The 27,606-nt window shown below is 46.4% G+C and overlaps 1 protein-coding gene across 1 annotated transcript in view; it reads right to left on the bottom strand.

Annotated features, from left to right (window-relative positions):
- LOC121284978 (sperm-associated antigen 16 protein) overlaps nucleotides 1–27,606 on the bottom strand; it is a 1,312,939-nt gene that overhangs the window by 521,456 nt on the left and 763,877 nt on the right. The gene's annotated exons all lie outside the window — the stretch shown is intronic.

The raw sequence follows: 27,606 nt of genomic DNA, 5'->3' as shown, positions 1-27,606 counted from the left end.
CAAGTGGTTATAGTACTGGGTTTGTAACCCCAAGATCAAGAGTTCAAATCTCACCATGGCAAACTATGTAACTTCATCTGAAACAGATAGAAACGGGTTTGTACTCAAAAGAGTTAGGACTAAAAAGTCCTCTTCTTCTTTTTAATGACTTAAGGTGAAGATTTGATGTACCTTTGACAATGAAGACGACTATAGCCAGCCTCAACATCCGCGGCAGCAGGGCCGCACAGCGCAGGTTCCAGAACTTCTCGGTCCTCAGGGACGGGAAGTATGCGTTGTGCTTCCTGCAAGAAACCCATACCGTTCCGGGAGACGAAGCCACGTGGCTCCTGGAGTGGCGAGGGGGGGTCTACATGAGTCACCTAGCCTCCAATTCTGGCGGGGTGGCTATCTTGTTGGCCCCGCATTTTCAGCCGGAGATCTTGGGGGTCAAGGAGCCAGTGCCAGGCCGGTTGCTGCACCTGACTGTGCGTCTGGGGGGGGCGGTGCTTCACTTTGTGAATGTGTACGCTCCCCTGGGCACGCAGCAGCAAGCGAGCTTCTTTGAAGAAGTGTCCACTCATCTCGGCTCCATCGACGCTGGCGAGTGCATCGTTCTCGGGGGGGATTTCAATTGCACCCTCGGGGTCCGGGACCGTCACAGTACCCCGCACTGCACGCGAGGTGTGAGTAAGTTGCGGGACCTGGTCAGGTCCTTCGACTTAGTGGACGTCTGGCGAAATCTCCATCCTGACTCCAGCGTGTTCACCTTTGTGTCACCTGGAGTCGGAGCGTCCAGACTCGACCGCCTTTACGTTTCGAAGGCGTACGTGTCCTGCGTTCCGGCTGCTTCTATACAGCAGGTTCCGTGCACGGACCACCGTCTGGTGTGGGCGGAGCTCACTTCGTTCTGCGCTCAGACGGGGTCCGCGTACTGGCATTTTAATAACCTGTTGTTGGAAGACCAGCGGTTCCTGGACTCGTTCCGTCGCTTCTGGGCCGGCTGGAGAAGGAAGCGGGGAGGCTTCCCCTCCTTGAGGCTATGGTGGGACGTGGGCAAGACTCACGTCCGAGTTTTCTGTCAAGAGTACGCGAAGGGGTCGACAAAGAGACGCAAATCCAGGGTCGAGGAGTTGGAGAAGGAGGTGCTCGACCTGGAGGCACGTCTCCGTCAGCCCGACGCGGACCCGGCCCTGCGGTCGGTGTACGATGAGAAGAAGGGCGCGCTGCGGGACCTGCAACTGGTCGGGTCTCGGGGCGCGTTCGTGAGGTCGCGGATCTGTTTCCTTAAGGAGATGGACCGTGGCTCTCCCTTCTTCTACTCACTGGAAAAAAGGCACGGGGTCCGTAAGCAGCTCTTTACGCTGCTGGCCGACGACGGATCACTTGTCTCGGATCCGGAGGGCATCAGGGCCATTGCCCGAGATTACTACACTGCCCTTTTCTCTCCGGATCCGTCCAGTGAGGAAGCTTGCAGAGTTTTGTGGGAGGACCTGCCGCAGGTCGGCCCGGAGTGCGCCGGAAAGCTCGACTCCCCTATAAGTCTGGGGGAGCTGACCGGCGCACTCGACGGTCTTTCTAGGGGCAAAACCCCGGGACTAGACGGGCTGACCGTGGAGTTCTTCAGGGCGTTCTGGGACGTCTTGGGGAGCAACTTCGCGGGGGTCCTGGGGGAGAGCATTGCTACCGGGGAGATGCCCCTTTCGTGGCGCAGGGCCGTGATTGCCCTGCTACCGAAGAAGGGGGATCTCCGCCTTCTTCAAAACTGGCGCCCGGTCTCCCTCCTCAGCACAGACTACAAAATCTTCGCCCGAGCCATGTCTTCTCGGCTCGGCACCGTGCTGGACCACATGATCCACCCTGACCAGTCCTACACCGTCCCGGACCGAACCATTTATGATAACATCCATCTGGTCCGGGACATCATCCACCATTCCCAGAGGGCTGGTCTGTCGAGCGCCTTCCTGTCTCTCGATCAGGAGAAGGCGTTCGACAGGGTGGAACTCTGCGAGCTTTCGGGTTCAGGACGCATTTTGTCGCCCGGATCCGACTTCTGTACACCGCCGCGGAGTGTCTAGTGAAGGTTAACGGGTCCCTGACGGCGCCCCTTCGCTTTGGGAGAGGGGTACGTCAGGGCTGCCCCCTGTCTGGCCAGTTGTATTCTATTTGCGTGGAGCCTTTCCTGCGCCTCTTGCGGAGGAGGTTGTCGGGATTGGTTCTGCGCGGGCCGGGCATCGGGGTGGTCCTTTCGGCTTACGCCGATGACGTGCTCCTTATGTTTAGTGACCCGGCTGACCTGCGGAGGATGCGCGAGTGCCAGGAGGTCTACTCTGCCGCTTCTTCTGCCAGGATCAACTGGGGTAAATGTTCTGGACTCCTGGTCGGTCAGTGGCAGATGGATCCCCTACCCGAGGAGCTCAGGCCTTTCACCTGGAGCAGGACCAGCCTCCTCTACCTGGGGGTCCATCTCTGCCCCGCTGAGGAATCCTGGCCGGCAAACTGGCAGGAACTGGAGACGAAAGTCACCGCTCGCCTGCGGCGCTGGACAGGACTGCTCCGAGTGCTATCTTACCGAGGTCGAGTTCTGGTCATAAACCAGCTGATCGCCGCCATGTTGTGGTATCGGCTGGTCACTTTGACCCCTCCCCCGGACTTTGTCACAAGAATCCAGAGATTGTTAGTCGACTTCTTCTGGGACAAAAGATTGCACTGGGTCGCTGCCGAGGTTCTGAGTCTCCCGCTTAGGGAGGGTGGTCAGGCGCTAGTGTGCCTACGCACACAGGTGGCAACTTTCCGCCTTCAGACCCTGCAGCGATACCTCTACGTCGAGCCTCCTCCTAGATGGTGTGCCCTGATGACGTATTTCTTCCGTCAGGTGCACGGCCTGAATTATGACGTGCAGCTCCTGTTTATAGAACAGCTGGGCCTCGGTGGCTCCTTGCAGGCGTTGCCCGTCTTTTACCAGGACCTGATCAAAGTCTGGAAAGTGGTCGCCTCGCGACGCAGCTCTCCCCCGTCAGGAGTAGCGGCTATCGTCAGACAGCCGCTGCTCAGGAATCCGCCCCTCCGTCCTTTTCAGTGGTTGGCGGAGAGGAGGGCTGTGGCCGCAGGGGTGACCAGGATCGGGGACGTGCTGGGTGGCGGAGGACTGGGCTGGATGCTCCCGCAGGAGTTGGCGCGACGCGCGTCTGTGAGTGTCCAGGTCGCAGCCGATGCCATCCAAGACCTGAGAACGGTCGTGCTCGGACCCGACGTTATTTTGGGTCTTGAGGTGGCCCAGGTGCGCGGTGGTCTTCCGTCTGAGCGTTCCCCTGTTCGGACGGAATTCCACATTGGCCCCAAGCCCCGAACCCTCCCTCGGGTGCTGGTGCCCCGCAATATGATCCGCCTCGGGGACATGCCCTCTGTGCCTTTTGGCACGGCAAAGAGGGGCTTTTTGTATGGACTGCTGCTGCACACCTTCCATTTTCTCGCCCTTGTCCGTCGACCGGACACGCCCTGGTGTGCCTTGTTGCCGTCCGGCGGCGGAGGCCCCCGATGGGAGGCCCTCTACGGAGGTGTCCTCCCCCTTTCTATCGGGGACCTGGGTTGGAGGGTGTTGCATGCAGCAGTCCCTTATAATAAGAGGATGCATTGGTTCACGGACTCTCAGGACACGTGCCCTTTTTGCGGTCTTGTGGAGTCCGTGGACCATGTATACGTAGGGTGTTGTAGACTGCACTCCCTTTTTAGTTATTTGAAAAACCTTTTATTGATGTTTTGTTTGCACTTCAGCCTCACGCTCCTGATCCGGTGCGGAAGGGGGTCGGGAAGGAGGAGGACCTCCTCGTGAACCTGCTCCTGGGCCTGGCCAAGTTGGCCATTAACAGGTCCAGGCAGCGGGCGATCGACGGGGGAGTCCCGCCCGATTGTTTATCCCTCTTCCGCGGCTACGTTCGCTGCCGGATGTCCCTGGAGAAGGAGCACGCGGTGTCTGCTGGCACTCTCGAGGCCTTCCGTGCTCGGTGGGCACCGCGGGGACTGGGGTGTTTTGTTGACCCCTTTAATCACATTTTGATTTAAAGTTTGTAAGTTTCCTTTAAACTTTGTTCTTGGTTTTACAGCTGACCTGAATTAGGGGCTGTGCCTGATTTATCCCAATTTTGTTGATTTGGTTTTCATTTAAAAGATTATCAAGAGTTCAAATGTCACAATGGCAAACTATGAAACAATGTAACTTCATCTGAATAGGAACAGATGGAAACGGGTTTGTACTCGAAAGAGTTACATCCTCCACCAGTCTTTTATTATGTGCCACCTTGTTCTGCATGAATACAGATGGAGAGAGTATAAGCAGGTTACCTGCCAGGCCACATGAGAAGGATGCAAGCGTGGTCACCAGGCATGTGTGGGTGGTGAGTGGTGCCATGGATGGGATGAGGACACAATCCCCAAGGCAGAGTAAGATCTCTGTAAGAGAGTGGATGGTAATGTCCTTTGAAACAGCAGCAAGTGAGATTCCTGTGGATGCGTGATCGGTTTGTGAGTATAAGAGTTGAGAGTGATGAGAAAAGTGACTTACCCTAATGGAACGGAGGATATCATTCATCCTCTTCCTGCACTGGGTGGCTGTCCTCTTTTGTAGGACATTGGTGTTGGTGACTGCTGCACCACCTCCCATGCTGGCTTGGTGACCTTGCTTGCAGGTCTTCAACCAGAGCTGGGGTAGAGGACTTCATGGCGGGCCTCCACTGTGTCCAGAAGGCACCTGAGGCAAGCGTCGCTAAATTTAGGGGGCAGCATGATTCCTCCCTTTGGCAGCTATGACTTTCCCACAGCTTTCAATCCCTTAGCTAGCTCTGTGCAGGAACACCCTTTTTACATTGGTGAAACTCACCGTTAGTTGACAATGCTGCATCTATGTCCAGTCTATTAAAGAGCATCCTGTTCAAACAGGGTGGCTGTGCATCACTGCTTGACAGTGCCATATTTTTTGGAGAGATGAGTGACCGCTGAAGCAGACCAGCCCCACAGTTCAGCAATGCCTTCCTGCATGTTCTCCTCCAGGCTGTCAGTGAAAGGCAGCAGGTGTTTTCTTCCTGAAGATGGTATATGAAGGCCTTCCTGCCAGACCAAGGCAGCCTGGAGGGGGATGGCAGTGGAGGTGAGCAACCATGGGGTCACCCATTGAACCTGGGTCCAGTGCTCTGAACCACAAGGGTAAGTGCTAGTGTTGCATTTTCAACTGGATTCTCTTGTGTGGTCATCAATAATGCATATGTCCGAGTGAGCAGCTATGCCCGAAGAGTGAATGCATGATCTGCCTTAGTACCACAGGGCAACTGAGGCCAAAGCATATGGAAGTTTGCCTTTTATGTGCACTTGGATGCAATGTGTGAATGACAGGCCAGAATGTATATGGGGATGCATGCAGACAAGGTGGCTAGGAGTCACTTGACATGTCACTAACTCTGCACTTTGTCATGCAGACTCACAATTCCCGAAAGAACAGACGGACATGTTCCAGACCTGAGACTCCTCACAGCTGCCAATGAGGAGGTGATGGACATGTGTTATTGTTGTGTGAACCTTGTGCAGATCAAGTTGTCCCCGGCATACTTGCATATTTCTCCATGCCCCATGCATCCATGAAAGGCTCATTTGGATATATGGCTTCCTCCTCATGCTCCTCTTTGAAAGCTACTGCACAAAGATATACACAACAAACAGCGTTTAACACGTAAAAGGTGAAGACAGCATCTTCACCAGTCCTCATGTATTTCTTCGCAAATACTGAAACATATGTCACAACAGATGTACCAGAAAATGCAACTGGAGCTGTGCTCTCACAGTACTTTGAAGGTAGCAAACAACCAATTACTTGTGCATCATGCCCGTTGTTGGAAACAGAGCGCAAATAATCTACTGGAGAGTGAGAAGTACTAGCTTACAACTATACTTGTGAAAACTGGCACATGTATCTCTGTGGTAGAAAGTTCACTCTTCGTACCAATCACTGAGCGCTGACTATGTTGTTAGCCTTGTCAGAATCTGGTCATCAATCTCTGCGTATCTACAGATGGTCAGATCATCTTCATCAGATTCACGCAACCAAATAACTGACATGCTTAGCCGTACTACAATCGCAGACAACATTAGCGATAGCGAAGTCACTGCAACATTGAAGACCACATGATCACAGTGATTTCACACACAACCATGAACGTTGTTACATGAGAGGAGTTGAAGACAGAATACTGCAGAAAGTAAGCCAGTACCTAAAAGCCAAGAGGCCTCATGAAATAGAGGAAGAACTGGTCCCATACTACAGAGTACACAATAAACTCACATTGTTTGATGACAGCTGTATTGCACACAGAATTTGAGTGGTTATCCCGAAAGTGCTACAACAATATGTATTGTATCTTTCTCATGGTGGACATCCAGGTGTTGTCGAGATGAAACAACGATCCCATGAAGCAGTCTGGCAGCCATTAACAGATTGTTGTGTTGAAGAGTTCAATAAAAAATGCGTAACTTGTACACTCAGTGAAAAATCTGTTCAACCGTGTCACGCACCTCTTTAACCGACCCCCTGGCTAACAAAACCATGGCAACAACACAAAGTAGATATTTTTGGAAAAAAGCAAGCAGCCCCTAGTATTCAATGTCTTTTTGCTTGTTGTTCATGATGTGCTGAGTAAATGGCTGAAATCACTACAACAAATTCCATAACCACCACTTTGGTCATTGACATTCCAGCTAAATTGTTTAAAAATGCATTTTACTGGAGACTATTACTATACATAATGGGCCACAGTTTGTTTCCAGTCAGTTCACAGAGTTCTAAACAAGCTATTGAATTCACCACCAGCTGACATTGCAATACAATCCAGAATCGAATGCTGGCATTGAATGATTCAACAGGACGATAAAGGACAGCCTTAAAGCTGGTATGTCACAAGGGAAAATGTTTGAACAATTCATTCATATCTTCCTGTGCATATACCGATCCACCTCACAGTCTCTGACCGAAAAGACACTGGGCAAACCTGTGCTTGGTTGTAACTTTCACATGCCGCAGATCATTCTTAAGCCATCACTGCTATTAAACGAGATAGTCGGAGCGAAAGCAGAAGAAATTGCAAAGCGATTAGGTAAAGCAAAAATGTACTTTGCCAAGGCAACACAGGCAAGGGAGCCACAATTTGAAGTTGGAGATTGGGTTTGCATCAAATGGCCAAATCACGACCACAGGCTTACATCATCTCTATCAAGATGAAAGCAGATCAAGCAGTTGCTCAGTACAAATTCGTATCTGTTGGATGATGACATAAAATGGAACATGGGATGGTTGACAGCAAGTAGACAGGATATTTTGAAGACACATCGAGGATACATTTCCATTTCTGATGAATGACTATGCTGTTGACCATCTGCATCATCGAGCTGATCATGATCATAATTCTCAGCACTGTCATCAACAACATTCAAAACTCAAAGACTATTTCAGTAACTAGAGAAAATGGACAGCTGAACTCTAAGAAATGACTCTATGTACATATGTTTGTTGTTTAGGTTGGTTCAATTTAAAATAAGGTCCTTTAGTTTTACAAGGGTGAAAATATGTAGTATTCAATTGTGCAATCGGTGTTTGATACATGTGCCTGTTGACTGTTCTACGTACTGTTAGTCAAGTTTGGGTATGGTTACAGAGAAGAAAGAAGCTGTAAAGCTGTAAACCTGAGTGCAGGCATTTTAAAAAGCACTTGAAAAGAAAACTCACATTGCAATCATAGAAGCCTGGTATGTCATCTCTGCATATAGCTGAGGCTTAAAACAGCACACTGATTACTCACATGTGGTCTTTGAACTGTTTGCAGTATTATATCGAGTTTTTTGTTGCTTTACTTGTCCGCAACAACTATCTAGTCCTACTGCCTTCTGAGAGTTTGTCTGGTGGGCCTTCTAGCCAGTACATCTCTTAATCTCTGCAACTTGGCCATGGGTTCCTGTGCCATAACAGAACATCTTGGAGCCCACTGTGTCCTATGTTGTGCTCTTTTTGTGTCTTTTCCAGGTCAGAATCCATTCTAGAATGACTTCCAGCATTTGTTCTGTCCACAATACACATCCTCTTTAAGCAATGCAGGCTGCCTTGTAATAGGAGAAGCTAGCTTTAACTGGACCTAACTTCTTATGATTTTGGACCCCCTCCTGTGGTGTGCAACATTCAGCAGCACAGTTCGCACTGACTGCATGCTGCAATCATGCAAATTAGCAGGCAGCGCAAAGTTGGTATTTTGAGGGGCCATTGAATTTAGTCCCCTTAGTGTATCCGCAAACCTGGATATACGACTCTGTTCCTTTATCCATGTTATAATAAATATGATGAAGAGTTGAGGCCCCAGAATGGATCACTTGGGAGCTGCACTTATCACACCAATGTGAATCTTTATGCCCACTCTGTCTCCTACCTTCCAACCAACTTCAAACTCAAGTCAAAGGGCTGCCTCCTATTCAATGCATTTTCATTTTTGCCAGTTATAATTTGTGTGAAATTTGATTGAATGCCTCTGGAAGTCCATATAGAAGATAGCATCCATGGGAACTCCCTCATCTACCTTATTAGTGACCTCCTCAAAAAATTCAAATAACTTAGTCAAGCATGACATGTCCTTAACAAAGCTGAATTATCTTTCGCCAGTTCTTACTTATCCAGGTACCCGGTCAATCTATCCCTAATAACAGATTCTAGTAGTGACATTAAAATGACCAGCATGTAGTTGGTTTCTCTCTCACACCCTTTCTAAATAATACCCACTTCTTTTAATCTTCTGGGGTGGAAGTCATCAGGTCCTGAAGACTTATCTGTCCACAGTACTGTTATTTTCTTTATCACTCTGTTTTCTTTACCAATATTGAATACAATAAGTTCCTCTCCTAGATTTAATTTTACTTTTCCTTCTATTAATGGTATCTGATCCTCTTCCTTTACTGTTTAAGTGGATAAAAAGTACTCTAATGAATCTGCTACTATTGTGTTATCTATTACTGAACAGATAGCATCCTCAGTATGAAGATGAAATTGCGTCTTTACATAACTGTCTGGTGGGCACTCATACTGATTTTATGAACAGATGTATCCATGACAAGTGAGAATGAGGTAAAGTAGGTTATTCCCTTCTGCTGGCTCTCTCATCACCTGCCACAAGCCTAATCTGTGTCTATGTCCTCCAGGACTAGGCCACTTGAGTTATTGGGTATATTACCAAAACACTGGAAATCTTGCAGTACAGTGGGGAGCGTCACTGCCTCTGAGCCAGAACCTCCAGGTTCAAGTCCGACTGCAAGTCTCGATGGCCACGGAAAGTGCATTCATAATGTGGCAGGACAGGTTGAATATCAACCTGTAAATCCTTCCAAAATATGCCATTGATAGGCAGGAAGAGCAGGAGAGATTCCTGGTCAGCCATGTAATGGAAAGAAAATTGGAGCCTCTATCATCACTATTCATAGTGTAATTTGCATATAAAAGTGAATCTTGCTGCAATAACTCAGGCTCCTGGAAAGGTTGGGGGTGAGGGGTACTTGTGGTTGGCTGGACAGCTGATGAGGGTCAGATTGGTGCCACAGATGAAGCCAGATAGTAGACTTTGGATCTGCCTACCTGGTGGAAGTCACACTGCTGTGGGTTGGACCTGCCTTCAGACAGAGGACTGAAGAAGAACAAAAAGATCAAACCATGCTTGGTGATGCATATGAAGTCACCCATCCAGGTACATCTGTGTGCTTCCCACACTTAGTGCTTCTTCTAAATAATGTTCAACATCGAGCTGTGCAGATTCATCAGCTGAGGAAGGCAGTAGATGGTGATAGGTGGCAGTAGGTAGTAATTAGCCTGAGGTCTATTTGCTTATGTATGTTCTTAACCTATGAGTCCAAGTTACCATTTAATGCTTCCAGTGGCACTCCCTCCAGCTGCATACCATTGTGCTCCAACTCCTGGTAGCTCTGAACCGCTGATGGGACAGGGATGATGGAGGAATCTGGGAAATTGGCTAGGATTTATGATTCTTTGCATACAACTTTTGGTGAGCTGTTCTGGAGAATGGCTTTCCAATTTTGGCACTGTTCGCCAGATGTTAGTGAGAAATCATTGCAGGACTGTCTGTGCCTTCATTGCACTTGATTGGGTGCCTAGGTAACAGTCAAGTGCTCTGTCTGATTTTATTCTTGTCATTCTTTGTAGTGGTTTGATACAACAGAGTGGATTTCTAGACTATTTGCTCAGGTGCTCAGTCACTCTATCTCTAATAACAGATTCTAGTACTGACATTAGGCTGGCTGGCATGCAGCCAGTTTCCCTCTCCCACCCTTTTTAAATAATACCCACTTATTTTAATTGTGTGGTGTGAAAACCATCAGGACCTGATGATTTATCTGCCCACAGTCCTCTTACTTCCTCTATTACCATTTTCTTTACCGATGTTGCATACAATAAGTTCCTCTCCTAGACTGAATGTTTGTTTTCCTTCTATTAATTGTATCTGATCTTCTTCCTTTACTGTGAAAACGATTACAAAGTGCTTTAATAAATCTGCTATGACTGTGTTATCTATTACTGAACGGATAGCATCATCAGTGTGAAGATGGAACTGGGTCATAATGATGCTGTTATGGACATTCTGAGTGCAGTTAAGTATCAATCATGTTGGTATAGCTTGGAGCCACATGTAGGTCAGGCTAGGTATGGATGATTGGCTTCCTGGCTGACTTCTCATTTTTCGCCCATGGTAAACTTGAGCTCATCTAAAATTCTGCTGCCCAAATCCAAACTCACATTAATTCATGGTCACTCATCACCCCTGTGCTTGCTGACCTACTCACACAGTATCCAGCAATGCCTCAATTTTAAAATTCTCATTCTTGTGTTCAAATCCCTCAGTGCCTCTCCGTTCCCTTTCTCTGTAACCTCTTCCAGCCCTGCAACGCTCTGAGATTTGTGTTCTTCCAATTATGGTCTCCTGTGCATCCCTGATTTCCTTTGTTCCACCACTGGTAGCGTGCTTCAGTTGTCTAGGTCCTAAACTTTGGAATTCCATCCTTAAACCTCTCTGCTTCTCTCTCTGTTAAGGTGATCCTTGAAGGCTATCTCTTTGGTCAAGCTTTTGGTCATCTGTCCTAATATCCTATGTGGCTCGGTGTCAAATTTTGTCTGATAACTCTCCTGCTTTAGGACATTGTACTGCAGCAGCTCTATAATTCCAAACTCTTGGAATCCATTGGTTTTCATGATAACCCAGTAGCTTCATGGTCACCATTCCTGACATCAGATTTTTATTCCTATACTTTTAAATTTCAACATTTGAAACTGACATGGTGGAATTTGAACCCATACTTGAACCTGCTGCCCATGTCCTACTTGGACTAAATCTGTTTATCACAGAATCACAGAATCACAGTACAGAAGAGGCCCTTTGGCCTATTGAGTCTGCACCGACACTTGAGAAACACCTGACCTACCTACCTAATCCCATTTACCAGCACTTGGCCCATAGCCTTGAATGTTATGATGTGCCAAGTGCTCATCCAGTACTTTTTAAAGGATGTGAAGCAATCAGCCTCCACCACTCTCCCAGGCAGTGCATTCCAGACTGTTACCGCCCTCGGGTAAAAGAGTTTTCCCTCACATCCTCCCTAAACCTCCTGCCCCTCACCTTGAACTTATGTCCCCTTGTGACTGACCCTTCAACTAAGGGGAACAGCTGCACCCTATCCACCCTGTCCATGCCCCTCATAATCTTATACACCTCAATCAGGTCACCCCTCAGTCTTCTCTGCTCCACTGAAAACAACCCAAGTCTATCCGACCTCTCTTCATAACTTAAATGTTTCATCCCAGGCATCCTGTGTTTGCAGAGCGATACAGATTTATTTTTTTTTTTAAATAACTTTTGTTGTTAATGCTTAGCTTATGATAAAAATGTCCTCACTAGTCACCTCTTGCATTGTCCTATTATCACCTTAATTGCTAGTTAATGATAGCAGAGTTGTTCCTCGTCATTCTGTAGCAGGCACAGATCAGACAGGCAAAAGATTATCTAATTATATTTCATAAACCAACAACAAAGTACAAGAGCAATTGAAGGCAGGGACCAATTATGTTGTAAAGGAACTCTAGGATGACTATGGGACACTGTTCAGACGTGCCCTTTGAGATGTCTTCTTGTATAGAATCAGCTCCTGTAGAGTCACTGTGTAATCATGAGGCTATTCAATAGATAAACTCTGATTTCTCTCAATATTCAGTCATTTTAACTATATCCTGATCAACAATTAACCAGCCTGAAAGATGATTTTGAGTTGTAAGGGCTAGTATGGTAAACTTTCAGATGATTAAAGCATCATGACAAGCTTCCTGGGTAGATGAAATTAATGTGACTTGCAATCACTATTGATAGGTTTGAGGAAATTGTTGTACAGGGCTTTCAAGGCCATATATGTTCTGTCAGTTGGTCCTTACACCTGTGGGAACCCTGCCGCTCTACAGAATTAGGCTGCTCATTCTTATTTCACAGATTCCATTGAGTAGGTAGAGATATGTGAGGCCTGCCTGAAAGGTATCTGTAACCTTCCTTATAGTGTACTGCCGAGTGTGAAGACCTGTTTCAGAAAGTATTTTACTTCTGTATATTTACAGTTACAGTATGTTTATGCAGAACACTGTAACTAGTGGAAGGTAATGGCAAACTATTACTGACAAAAACTGCCAAGAAAACAGCTCAGATGAAAGATCAGCGAGCAAGATCCAAGGAACTGCCTTGAGGAAGAGCACAAATGAATAAATGCCGTAACTGTGATAATATGTACTGCATACAGTACTAGGTAGGTACAGAATATTGTACACTATAATATGCAGTTACAGCATACTATATACAGTATCATGCTATAATGGTACATTAAAGAAGCTTTCTTCCAGTCATAAAAATGTAATCTGTCCAATAACATTTTCAAATTTAGTTCCCCTCTGAATAAGGAGGTGATTAGATGTCCTGATGTTTAAAAGTGTAACTCTTTGAGCATTAAATATCATAGTTTTAACAATTTTAAGCAAGACCCCCGTCTTAAAGTGTCAAGTTTGCTTGACAATTTGGAACCTCAGCTTTCTCTGTTCAAACGATGAAGTATAACATATGCATGATAGTGACACCTGACAGGCGACCCATTTGCTACATACTCCTAATTGTACTCTGTTTCACAAAAGGCTTGCTTTTAACCTAACCTCTCCAGTGGGAATAGGGGAGTTAGGGTTCAGAAATACATTTGACATTAATGAAGAGGAAAATTGGACAGAGTGTAAAACAAGTGTCAGACCTGAACTTGATCTTTTCTGCCAAGGCGGGTTATGTTATAATCAGGGCAAAACATTTTACCATCTGATACTCAGAAAGAAAAATAGCAAGGAAGACAACAGTGCAAAGGTGAATTCTGATTGTGAGACTTTAGACAAAAAAAACTTGGCAACAAGTATAAAAGTGTAAAATAAATTTCCAGGAATAGTTAACATGAGAACACTGATATCAAAGTCAACAAGTACTTTCTTATCCTTTCATCAATAACAGAAGCCAAAAATATGAAAATCACACATAATATTTCAGTCAACTGCCTCAGTGCAATTTCTAAAAGAAAACAGAACCAACTATATTACAAGCTCTAGACCAGAAAGCTACTTTGAGCTTTTGGCAGTAAGTATAAGAGCTCCATTATGGAACAACAGAAATGTTATGTGGCAAAGTCAACTCATGCAACAAATGTTTCTTTATAGCTGAGCTGCAGTGAAAATGCTACTATAGTTAACTGTTACTAAAATACTACTGCACCATGATATTCAATGGATTCAGCAGGCATCATTTTGATCATTGGCCTCTGTGACTTTAAGACCTGGGCAGCCACATACAATAACAGCAGTACTGAAAAATGCTTTTAACAAGCGAAAAAGGCTATACTAGCAATATACAACCAATCCATGCAGCAAGTGTCAATAAATGTAAAAAACATGGGAAATGAAAGCCAAACCATGAAAATCTTATACAGAACAGGTGATAAATAGCTGTTCATGCTTGCCCAATGTGAAGTGGCTGACCCCACTGTAGTTTCTGAGGTCGACCAATTTAAATAGTTGGGGCAAGCTGCAGAAATACCAGTGATTACAAGCTTGCCTGCTCAGTGTTAGGAACTAGTGTGCTGCCGCAGGATATAATGGCTGAAGCAGCTTGCAAGGAGAGGTGTCAGCAAAACAGACTTAGAACTGGATTGGCTTCTAAGAATGCAGGATGGCAGAGCATGTTTTATGAATTGTCATATTGCTGCTGGATAAGGTTAGTTAGAGGAGGAACAGAATGAACAAGTCCCACAAAGATAGTTCCTCAGAGACAGTAGAAGGAGGTGGGCAGGAAAGTTAGTGTTATCACTCTTCTGCCGCGTTAAACTGCTTAAATTGTAACAATCAATATCCAACAGGCCACAGGGTGCTTCATTTCTAAAGTCTTTCTCCGTTTTCAGCCTTACATTAATTTATCCCATCAAAAGCCTCACAAGAACTATGGTTTGTGCATTTATCATATGGTTTGTATGAGCACCTGATTTTTCACTGCACATTGCTATGATGAGGTTTCACTTACTCTACGAGTGACTTGGCAATAGTCAGTACATAGCTTTTCTTGGAAGTATTTATTTACACTATTTACAAAGACCTCATGGTAAGTACATTGTTCTCTGTACACAGACAGTTCTGTGTCTTGGTCTCTTAGAGCCTTTTGGTCATATGACCCTGATGTCAAGCTTAGATTGTCATTAAAATCATGGTCTGATTAACATAGCCGTTAACACTTTATTCTACACATAGCATGGGAACTAAAGGGAGCTCTTTATTGTTTGTATTCTTTCTCAAGGACCCCTAATACAAGAGGAGGAGTAAGAGATGTGGCAGCCCCTTGAGTCTCCCACTCCTGATGAGGAAGACGTTCTGCAAATCCTTGGAGTGGGGGATTGGGTGTAGGCAATGAAAGTTACCGGAGGGTGTAAGAGGCCAATTATGCAGCTGCAAGTTTGTCTACTTTTCCTTCTCATTCTGCTATACTTTTCATTACCTATCAATAAACAATATCAGGAAACCCTCACTGCACTAATACTACTGAAAGTCCCATATGAACTTCGCTCCTCAGCAAAACATCCTACTCACTCTTTCTCTTTTCCCCCCTAAATTTACGTGAAGAGTAGCCACAGTGTATCACACCCTGCCATCATATCAGAGTACATGCTATCATTCACCCTCTTTTGCAAGGAACAGACCAGAAACATCTACCCTGAGAAATTAGAAGGTGAGCTAAATGGATCTACAAAAGGTGATAGCCACAGCATTGCTAGTGGTACGTGACAATGGGGCCAGCATCATTTGCCAAAGGTTGAAGAGCCTGAGTATTTATTTTAAAACGATGTTGGCAGGCAAATGTATGCTGGAAATACTAAGCAGGTCAGGCAGCATCTGTGGAGAGAGAAGCAGAATTAAAGGGCTTGAATTTCAATTGCCTATGGCAAGGTTGACTGCAGGTGCGCTTTGAAAATTGTGTGGTCTTTAGACACCTCCAGAATGCACTACCGTTTTCAAAGCAGGAGAGTGGTGGGAGCTGGTAACCTGCTCACCTCCAATTAACTTTCTGTTAAGCTCCTTGATGGGCCAGAAGGCAATTTTCAAATCACAGAGCAGGAACAGTCTAGTGCATGTTAATACACAGCTGTTGGAAGCAATGTGGGGAGCCATAAGTGATGCTTTTGCTGAAGTAAAACTGTTGGAAAGAAAGGGGTACTCATTGAAAGCGAGTCTAGTACCTTCTCATTGGCTGTTTGGCCATTTGTATGCACCATGAGGCTGCTGGTCCTCTGATCTCAAGTCTGCAAGGCAACAGCAAGCCCAATCATGGCTGCCATCTGCATTTGAAGATTGTACTGCAGAGTCAGTTCTTGTCTCCAGTCAGCACCCGACACCACTAATGGGCACCAAGCCCGCCTCCAACCCAATGATAGGATCTGCATTTTAAAATAGTGTTTCATCAGCAACAAAGACGCAGCACAAGGTCAGAAGCTGCAAATGATCTAGGCATTGGGTTTCTGACTACGGATTGAAAAACAAGCAATTGGATTCAAGCACATGAAAATGTGGATGGTGGAACAAAAGGGAGGATCTCTGATGGGCGAAAAACAGGAGAAATTAAATGACAAAAGGGTTGGTGGTGCAAGGCCAAAGGGAATGGTAGTGGGACAAGTAATGAAACAAAAGCTGTGTCGAGAGGAGGTGTGAACAAGACCTGAGAACAGCTGCATCCAAAAGCAGAACAAGAAAAAAATTAGGAGAAAACCAAAACCTGCAAAGATAAAGGAAATAAAATGGGAACAGAGGTTAATCTAAAATTTTTAAATTATTTCGATCTATCGTTTTATCTCCACCTTTCAGCCCATTTCGATCCATTCTCTCCACCACACCCCCATTAGGGCCATCTGCTACTTGCTTGTCCTGCATTCTACCCTTCATGTCACCATTAGCACATTCCTTAGATAATATCACCACCATCAACACCCCTTTGTCCTTTTGTCTCTGACATCTTTGACAATCTCTTCTTTGCCTCCACCTATCACTGGCCCTCTATCCAGCTCTACCTGTCCCACACCCCTCGACCAGCTTATATTTCACCACGTTTCTATATTTCTTTAGTTCTGATGAAGAGTCATATGGACTCGAAACATTAACTGTGTGATCCTGTCAGACCTGCTGAGTTTTTCCAGCTATTTTTGTTTTTGTTTTAGTCTAAAATTGTTGAACTAAATATTGAATCTGGAAGGCTGCCATGCTACTAGTATTAGACACAGATTCTATACAGCCATGATCTACAGGAATTTAATTGGATCAGTGAGATCAGTGCAGCCCCATGAGATGTTTGTCTCCAATCCAGCCTCAACATTTGGAGGCCAGAATAGATAGCCTTCTCCAAATGGTTACCAGCCTTCTATGATAACTGTCTGAGCATCTTTGGAAGTAGAGACTGCTCTTATGACTCCTGCAGTGGCTCTGGATCTTTCATACACCAGAGGGACCAGCAGTCATGTAAGGACATGCAGCCTGGTACAGAACATGTGGATGATGGATTCCTCCATTCATTTCATCATTTAAGGCAGTCGGCGCATAGCGCTCAGTGTCTCCGCATACATTTAATTGTCTGCCAAAACCTTTTAAAAGAAATACTCAGACTCGGAGTATTTCCAGCATTTTCTAGTTTTATTACAGCAGTAGTGGGCGTTGGAATTGGATGAGAAAAGGGAGTAAATCACCATGACCCCTGCCCTTTAGTGTTATCCAGTGATCTCTCCTTTCAGAGGATCTTTTTTCCTATCCCTCATTATTTGTATGTTTGCAGATGTTGGGTGAGGTTAAGATTACAATTTGTTGTCATGCTTCAGTTGAATATTTTGCCAACAGTAATTATTTGGGATAATAAGTTTACTACTTGGTGCCCAATCTTCATCTCTATAGAAGGACTTTGCTGCCTTATACAGGTACCCCTGTCACCTGCTCAGAAGAGTAGATTATGATCACTCCACATGGGGTTGTGGCTGGGTAACTCTTTTAGTTACAAACAAATGAATTAAATTAACAAAATCAGGAATAAAGTAAAAGGCAGCAAGTTGCACAGGGCTTTTTAACTGTCAAGCCTGCAGGGTTAAAATTGGCCCTTTGTCTTAAAGTTACCACTATAGCTGCATTATCTCTCACCAATAAGATAGCTTAGGCTGGGATAAACAGGAAATTACTTTAAATGAATTGCTGATTACAGTAATTCTTGTAAAGATCATAACACTAAAAGATATAATTCTAGGGTGCTAACAGAAGAGTTTGCTTTGGCATGTCAAAGTCTTTATGGGCAAAACTCTTCTGGTCGGCAAGCGGGGGCCGGGCCTACTCGCTGAGGCATAAAATGACGCGGGGGTACGTTAGGCGTGCACACCGACATCACCCCTCGTCAGTTAGATTTTCAGTTTGGCAGGTGCGCAGCCGAATTGGCTGCATGCTCACCGCACTGTCAACGGCCTATTAAGGCCATTAAAAAACTCATTAACATGATTGATGGACCTGCCCGTCCAAACTTAAGGTTGGTGGGCAGGCCGGGAGCCCAGGTGGGCCTCGGAAAAAGCATGAAACCTCATCCACAAATGTTTTAATGAAAGTTATGGACATGTCCCAACTCGTGAGACAGTGTCACATGAGGGGACATAGCAGGGAAATTTTTTAATCACCTTTATTGAACGCTTTACATCAGAGCCAATCTCCCTGAAGCAGCACTCTGCCTCAGGGAGATCTGCGTGCTCTTTCGCGCAGATGCGCAAACGAGTACACTCCTGGCTCAAGGAATCCCCCTCCGCCTGCACAGGGAGCACTTCTGAGCGGACGTCACGCTGGGTGGGCCTTAATTGGCCCACTCTCGTAAAATGGCGGCACGCCCCTGAATGGGGATGCCGATCCGGAACCCGCCTGCCCGTGCCCGCTCCTGCACTTCCCCCCCCCCACGACGGGGGGAAATGTTGCCCTCTAAGTATTTGACACTATTGGAAGATTTAGATCGTTTGTAGAAGCTTGGCCTTGATAGGGTCGTTTATCTAAAACAAGGGGCTGGATTTTATGGCCTCCCCATTGAGCATGTTTTTGGCATGGGTGGGGGAGCATAAAATATGTCGAGTGGCTAGCCCGCTATCATCCAGCTCACACCCGACCTGACTCCTATAATATTGCATAATTAGGTGGGCAGGTGCTGAAATCGTCAGCCCGCCTGCCATATATTTAAATGAATAATTAAAATTCAATTAGGCTTGTTAACAAGTCTATTGACCGCGATAATACGCTGCCCACATCATAAAACGGTTGATGTGGGCAGACAGACGGGAATGGGCAGGCCATTTTTTGTGGCCTGGATGAAAAATGGCAGGAAGGAAGGGGGAGGGGCACATCATTTGGGGGTGCACAGCACACATCAGGGGCATCTGCTGCCCTGAAGATTTCACCCCCTCCTTCCTTCCTCACCACCTGCCCTCCAAAACCCAACCCCCACTCTTCCCCCTTCCTGAGTTCTCGGATCCCTTCCCACTATAAAAGCCTGGGACTACTGTGGCAGCCATGGCCCTCCTTCTTGCTTCTTCCTGCAGTCTCAGCAGTACCCACTGCTGAGCTCTGGCACTGCCGGGACTGCTAGAGCTGCTGGCCAATCATATTGTTCAGCAGCTCTCAAGGGTGGGACTTCCTCCCACTGTGGGGCAGAAATCGCACTCTTACCTTGTTTAGCCTGCACTCAGAGTGTTATGGTGCTGCTGGCATGTTGACTGCCAGTTGATTTTCCTTACAAAGGGGTGAGCAGTCCACCACTCCCCCTCTACCCCCTATGACCTGTAAAATGCAGCCTAAGCAATCCTCCTTGTTGGGATCATTATTATCTGGATGGTTGCATACTTTGCAACAAAAAAAATAACAATAAAAGAATCATAAACATTTGTGGAGCAGTTCAGCAGCCTAAAAATAATTTCACAGAAATGTTTGCTACTTCTAAGTTGCTTATGGAATTTTATAAATTCCCATGACATGGTCTCTTTTATGCAACATTTAGCACATTATTTATCAAAAGTGGTTTCTCTAGAATTCATTCTGGATACACCAAGTAATAAGATGACATAAAGGCAGTAAAACCCGCCACATTGTCTGTGCCCAAGAGGGAAAAGGAGAACACATCAGTAAATTGCTTTAAATGTGATCAACTAACGATAAAAGGATGGCATAAAATTCAGAATTATGCATTTGATCAATGCACAAAATAATCAAGTATTTAGTGCACAGGCAATTGCATCTATGGACGGGATTTTCTGGTCTCGCCAGCGATGACTATCATGATGGGCAGCAGGGAAAAGTATGGAAAAAGGCCAAAAGTCAGTTTCCCCTCCCGACTTTCATGGCGGGTCTAGTAGCCCGCTGTGTCAAGTTGGGAAACGCATTCGAATGCATTCGAATATCATGAATACTCATTAAAAAGGCAGCTCGTCAGAATCACACCCCACTCCAGATTAAATGGCCAAGCCAGCGGCTAATTAGACTGGCATGATTCACAACTCGATATAAGCGACGTGCACCTGGCAAGCACAACTTCACTTGTGACCCCGAGGTATCTTCACCTACCTTTCATTGCGCTGCACTGGTGCTGCTCTGACTCTGTGCCAAAGCTGCACATGCAAGTCCCGTGGGAACTCAAAGGGGAGTCAGAGCCAAGGCTTACTAGGAGACGCCAGCAGGAAGGCAGTGGAGGGGTGGAAGATGCTGGTTGACAAAGGTTTGTCTGACGGGGTGGTGGTGCTGCGATAAGATGGAGGCAGGGAAGGTGCTGGAGGGCAAAGGCTTGAATGAAGGGCGGGGGTGGATGAGGCAAGAGAGAGGCAAGGGAAAGTGTTGGAGGGAAAAATCTTGACTGGTGGTGGGGGGTTGAGACAAGACAGGCAACGGAAGTGGCTAGAGGGAAAAATCTTGACTGGCGGTAGGGGCATGAGACAAGACAGAGGCAAGGGAAGCGGCAAGAGGGCAAAGGCTTGACTAGGGATGATGACTGGGGAAGAGAGCACAGAGACACATGACTAGGGGGTGGCAGGTGGGTAGTGATCAGGGCCTGAAAGCTGAGGCAGTCCTGGGAAGTTGCTCAACAAGTAGTCGGGACCACATAGCAAAGTCAGTCCTGCGAATCTGTGCCATAATTTAGAGGGCTGTGCTTGACATGCCTGTCCCAGTCCCAGTCCAGGGAGGAAATGGGCCTTTCAGTCCTGTGTCAGTCATGCTCAGCATGGTGTGTAAGGTGTGGTTAGCCCCTCACACATGTCAATCCTGGGGTTTGGTGACTTGATGGCTATAGCTGGCACAGTCACAGTTGGGGAGGCATCTGCAGCTTGTTGATGGGGAACATGTAATGTAGAGTGGGGGCGCTTGATGGTGTCATGGTGTGGGGGGGGTTCTCTGTAAGTCACAGTATAATGGACCTCAAGATGGGGAGAAGTCAGGTTTACATGAGGCAACAGGGCATCACATCAAACGGTTCAGTTGTGGAGAATAGGGATATAAACCACTATAACGATGGATTCAAGGATTAGAGGGAGTGGAAGGAGAGTGATTGGAGGGAGGGAAACTGGGAAGCCTGAACCTGATGCTCCTCCAGCACGATGGGGGGGATTTTGATGGTCACAGGATGGTGGGGGGGTGGGCGGTGATGGTTGGGGACGGCTGAGCGGTTGGTTGTGCTCAAAGCTGGTTTGGTAGCAATATTTCAGCACCACCACTTTCCAAGCTGATCCAATGATGCAATGAAACTAGCCATGAAAAAAATGCCAGGGGTGGGCTCTCAGGGCTTGAGGGAGGAGTCGACTAGTGCACTTGTGGGCCGATTGAAGGGATATCCAATGAATTTCTGCTTAACCAAATTGAGAGGGAGGCACAGCTGAGACATGTTAGGAATAGTCAAATGCCAAATTAGGGAATGTGGTGCCTGAAGTCATGTTGCGCATTCTTGCGAGAGTATAAACCCGATTGGGTCCCTTGTAGGATTGGCTTGCAAAGCGCTTTGTTCCTCTAAGGGGAAATCATGAGTGTCAGAAAGAACCAACTAAAAAAGGGTCGTGGATCAAAATGCATATTCCTAATGGCCCTAGGACGTCTAGGCCTTATAGCTGGTAGCTTGCAATTTTGAAGCCCTCATCCCCCACAATACTCTCATAACATGAGTGCAATTTGAGGCTGTTATGTAATCCTAAGGATACAGCCTGACATTTCTCTTGTCTGGCAAAACTCAGTCAGATCCAAGCCCCTTTGTCAAAACCCTGTCATGTGTGTGTCTTTTAGGGGGAGTGGGGGTGAGGGTGGAGGTTGGCAGGGTGAGTCCCTTATCAGTGCTCCAAAAGGCTGTAATAGTGCTCTGAGGGACTTAGTGGCTATGTGATGGCTCGGATGAAAGTGACACAAGAGCTCCACAATGACTCCCTAGTTAGCAACTGGAAGGTCTTGAAATGCAGGCTTCTGTTCATTCATGTTTCTGTTCAATGTTCCCACACACAGGAGCACGAGCACCTCATAAATGGAGCAGGCAATGTTGCCTTCATCCTGGCACTCAGGCAATGAAGAAGGAGGAGACCAACACGCTGGGCTAAGGAAAGAGCCTCACCCTGAAGAGCAAGGGCCAACGGGGCCCCCTCAAGACCCAGAAGCAGAAGCTGACAGAGCCATTGAGCAGGGGTCTCTGGCAAGACCATGGGAGTACAGAAGACACCTCTCAGACCTCCAGATATGCAAGAGACAGCGCCGTAGATGCCTTCACATGTCTAGAGGTGTGGTGTTTCACATCTGACACATTCTCCGGGAGGAGTTGATGCCATAGGGACTTCTCCTTTTGTTTTTATTCATTCATAGGATGTGGGTATCGCTGGCTAGGCAAGCATTTATTGCCCATTCCTAATTGCCCTTGAGAAGGTGGTGGTGAGCTGCCTTCTTGAACTGCTGCAGTCCATGTGGTTTAGGCGCACCCACAGTGCTGTTAGGAAGGGAGTTCCAGGATTTTGACCCAGGGACAGAGAAGGAACAGTGATATATTTCCTAGCCAGAATGGTGAGTGGCTTGGAGTGGAACTGCCAGGTGGTGGTGTTCCCATGTATCTGCTGCCCTTGTCCTTCTAGATGGTAGTAGTCGAAGGTTTGAATGGTGCTGTCTAAGGAGCCTTGGTGAGTTCCTGCAATGTGTTTTGTAGGTGGTACACGTTGTTGCCACTGTACCTTGGTGGTGGAGGGAGCGAATGTTTGTGGATGAGGTGCCAATCAAGCAGGCTACTTTGTCCTGGATGGTGTCAAGCTTCTTGAGTGTTGTTGGAGCTACACTCATCCAGGCAAATGGAGAGTATTCCATCACACTCCTGACTTGTGTCTTGTAGATGGTGTACAGGCTTTGTGGGGCTCAGGAGGTGAGTTATTCATCGCAGGATTCCTAGCCTCTGGACTGCTTTTGTAGCCACTGTATTTATATGGATAGTCCAGTTCAGTTTCTGGTCAGTTGTAACCCTCAGGATGTTGATGGTGGGGGATTCAACAATGGTAATGCCATTGAATGTCAAGGGACAATGGTTAGATTCTCTCCTGTTGGAGATGGTCATTGCCTGGGCTTGTGTGGTGCAAATGTTACTTCCTACTTGTTAGCCCAAGTATTGTCCAGGTCTTGATGCATTTAGTACCTGAGGAGTCTCGAATAGTGCTGAACATTGTACAATCATTAGCGAACATTCCCACTTCTGACCTTATGATGGAAGGAAAGTCGTTGATGAAGCAGCTGAAGATGTTTGGGCCCAGGGCACTACCCTGAGAAACTCCTGCACAATCTGGCACGGAAACCCACCACACTGGCCAGCAGGAAACATACTGCTTTTCAGGCCTGCTGCTACACTTAATCTCCAGACCGGAAAATTCCACCCTATAACTTTGTGATTTAAAGGATATTTAATGTAGCTGATGCTGTATTTTTACTTCCTTCCGTGTAACCACACACACCACATTCGTGAATTTTTTGCAGAAGCTCTTATGAATTTGTTACCTCTAGACTATACAATTCAGATGCTTTCATGGCCAGATTCTAATTCTCCAAGCTACTTAAACACATTTGGTTCATCCAAAACTCTGCTGCCCAAATCACATTGTGCGCCAAGTCCCACTCATCCATCATTCCCATGCTAACTTTATGAAGCGCTCCTCCTGGCTTCAAAAGAAGGCAGTGGGACACTGACAACCTGAGCTCATCCCCTTCAGCTTTATCTACCGTACCCCAGGATTACCTGTAACCATCACGGAATCACAGATAACTGAAAATTTGTCAGGCACCAATCAGCGAGCTTCCAGTTTGGCACCAGCTGCTCACCACTTCCTAGGTTTGCCAGCTCTGATTGGACACATTCTTGGAGGTTTTATCACACAACCTCCCACCTCCTACCACCCTGCCCAGTTAAACAATCTTTTTGCTGCATTTCCAATATTTTTATAACTAATAAATAAAAATGTTGATAGGTAATGAAAAGTCAAACAACGTTTCCAATCCCCCAAAGGCTTTTCTACCAAATTGCTCACAGTAGTGCTAGCAACGCTACCACTTCTATTCAAATGACACCCAATGCTGAAGCTGGCTTGGGTTTATGACCAGAATGGTCATTGCAAATTTCTCTCTCTTTGTTTGTCAATCCCATTCACAACCTGATATTTAGCCAGTTCTTTCTGAGGGATTTTGTCTACGTTGCATTGAATTATTTTGTAGGCAGTTTGTTTTAAATATCGTACTAGACAAAAATAATTTCTGCTAATGACTTGTCTTGTTTGAGGGTAATTTGAAAGATGGACTTTACCCCTTCTACTCTAAAACTCAAGCACACGAGCCTGCTTATAGCTCCATTTGCAATTTGTCATCATTTTATGTAACTAAACTGCTTTGGTACAATCAATCTTGTCTGGACTAAGCTGTAACTAGAATGATCACCAGAGATTTCCCTGGAGTTTGTTGAATAAATAGTAAATTGGGGTTCAAAAGCTCAAAAAACAGCAAAGGTCACCAAATTATACTAAAGTTAGGTTGCCTAAACTAAAAGCCAATCCAAAGTAATTTGAATTGATAAATGCATTCATTCAATACATTTCCTTTTATAAAAACATTTAAATTCCTTCTTGTTTTAAATCCAGAGCTGCACATTTCTCATCCGATCTTCTGTCCCAGGCCTGGTGAAAAATGTGCAGTGCAGCAGCTCTGGAGTCTTTTCAATGCAGGGCGGCAACATTGGGAGAAGTAAAGCCATGCCTCCTTTCAACGCTAGCTGCCACAAACCAGGTAAGTTTAAAGGTCCCACCCAATTTGAGATGCCAGGAAGAAGGTAAGTGTGTGTGTAAGGTAAGTGGGTGAGAAGGTTAGGGTGGTCAGTGGAGGGGGATAGGGTCGCGTGGTTGGGGGCCAGAGGGTGGAAGCATTGGGAGGGGAGTCAGGAGGTGGGGGGTAGTTGAGGGCATGGGAGGTTTGTTGCGAGTTGGGGAGTTGGGGGGTAATCATGGGTTTGGGAGTATTTGGGGGTAGCTGAGGGGATGGGGTAGGCAGGAGTTAGTCAGAGGATGGTCAGGGTATAAGGAGGATAATTGCGGGGACGTCGGGAGGGTAGTCGGGGGGCGATGGGGTAGTCGAGAGTTTGGGGGGTAGTCGCCGGGGTGGGGTGCGACTTTGGAGATACACTCAATGACATGTTGCGAGATCATTTGGTTTGTGGCGTACACGGCAATACTATTCAGCGCTGTTTACTTGCAGAAGTTAGTACTGATTTGAAGCGCACTGTGGAAATAGTGCTAGCAATAGAGAGTGCTGAGAGAGACTCGCAAGCTTGTCAGAGTGTGCAACATGTTCCTGTTCTTCAGTTGGGGTGGGAACCTACCACCGGGCATGACGTGAAAGCCACGAAGCAGGAGACAGTCTCTACTGCTCCAAAAACGAAAAGGCATACTGGAAGCACCTCACCAGTGATTCAGAAATTAATTTATTGCCGATGAAGGGGCAACTATGTACTGGAAGCCTGCAGATTTAAGGAGGCAGAATGCCCCCGCTGCCACAAAATAGGACATGTCGTAAAGCAATGAAGGCCAAAATCGAGACAGCCAATCAGACAGCAGACCAAGATGATTGAAGTGCACAATATAACTGAACCAGAAGCTGCTGATGCTGATATCTATTCCCTATACATAAGAACAAAAGATAAAGGAACAGGAGTAGACCATTCGGCCCTTCGAGCCTGCTCCGCCATCCAATAAGATCATAGCTGATCTTTTTGTGTTTTGAATTCCACATTCCCAACTATCCCTGATAACTTTTGATTCCGTTGTTTAACACGAATCTAACTACCTCTGTCTCAAAAATATTCAACAACCCCAACTTCACCGGGTTGGGTGGGGAGGTTTGGGGTTCAGGAGGGTAGTCAGGGGTTTGGGAAGTAGTTGCGGTGTGTGGGGAGGTGGTCGAGGGTGTAGTTGCTGGGGTGGGGGGGTTCAGTAGGGGGTTGGGTGGGGCGTTAGTAGTATAGTTACCCAGGAGTTAGAAGTAGTTTAAATCCTTCTAATTTTGCCAATGTAACTAATCAGCTAAGAGAGTTGGAACCATCTAAAGGGCAGAATCGTCCCAGATTTGCACTAAGTCTGGTAGAGGGTGGGAAAAGCAACATCTTACCTGCCAGCTACAATGGCGCTTCTCACACCTGGCGCTGATGACCACGAGTGTCGCCAAAGGCAATGTAGGCAAACAAGCCTCAAAGCCAATGAAATACATTTTCCTCCATTCACTGATGCTTGAAAATGCTGGAAAATTATGAGAATCTACCAGTGTGCCCTTTAGTAGTTTCTTTACTGCTTTTTGAAGAGAAGCATGAGAGGAGCCCGGAGTTGAAGAGAAGCACGACAGGAGTCGGGAGTTGAAGAGGAGCATGAGAGGAGTCGGGAGTTAAAAAGTAGTGCGAAAGGAGTCGGGAGTTGAAAAGGAGCACGAGTGGAGTCAGGAGTTGAAAAGGAGCTGGGAGAGCAGAGTTGACTGAGGGAGTTTGGTGAGGAGGGAACGAGATGATCCTATGAGTACCGTGAGTGCGGTCTGGTAAGTATTTACTACTTTTATCACTTATAGTTCTTAAGTTCTTATTTTGTGATTCATCATTTGTAAGGGCTATATTATGTAACAACAAGGAGCAGGGAAGAAGGGATCTTGAGTAATTGATCTTATTTAATATTAGGTATCTTCCAAAAGGTTTAATTTAATTTAAAGGAGTAAGTCATGGCAGGAGAGCTCGAAGCCATGATGTGCTCCTTCTGCTCTATGTGGGAAGCTGGGAACATTTCCAGTGCCCGGGGCCAGCATGTGTGCAGGAAGTGTCTCCAGCTGCAGCTCCTGGAAGCCCGGATTTCGGTTCTGGAGCGGTGGCAGGAGACACTGTGGAGCAATCGTGAGGTGGAGAGCATCGTGGATAGCACGTATAAAGGGGTGGTCTCGCCACTGGCTAAGAGTCCACAGGCAGAAAGGGAATGAGTGACCACCAGGCAGAGCAAGAGGACTAGGCAGGTAGTGTAGGAATCTCCTGTGGCTATTACCCTGCAAAACAGATATACCACTTTGGATACTGTTGGGGGTGAATGGCCTCTCAGGGGAAAGCAGCAACAGCCAAATTAGTTGCACCACGGTTGGCTCTGCTGCACAGGGGAGGACTAAAAAGTGTGGGAATGCAATAGTTATAGGGGATTCAATTGTAAGGGGAATAGATAAGTGTTTTTGTGGCCGCAAACGAGACGCCAGGATAGTATGTTGCTTCCCTGGTGCTCGGGTCAAGGATGTCTCAGAGCAGCTTCAGGACATTCTGAAGGGGGAGGGTGAATAGCCAGTGTCGTGGTGCATATTGGTACAAACGACATAGGTAAAAAAAGGGATGAGGTCCTAAAAGCAGATAAAAGGGAGTTAGGAAGTAGGTTGAAAAATAGGACCTC

The sequence above is a fragment of the Carcharodon carcharias genome, chromosome 12 (genome assembly GCF_017639515.1).
Source record: "Carcharodon carcharias isolate sCarCar2 chromosome 12, sCarCar2.pri, whole genome shotgun sequence".
NCBI classification, from domain to species: Eukaryota; Metazoa; Chordata; class Chondrichthyes; order Lamniformes; family Lamnidae; genus Carcharodon; species Carcharodon carcharias.
The sequence above is the reverse complement of the archived record's forward strand: the minus strand, read 5'-3'. Positions and strand labels throughout refer to the sequence as shown.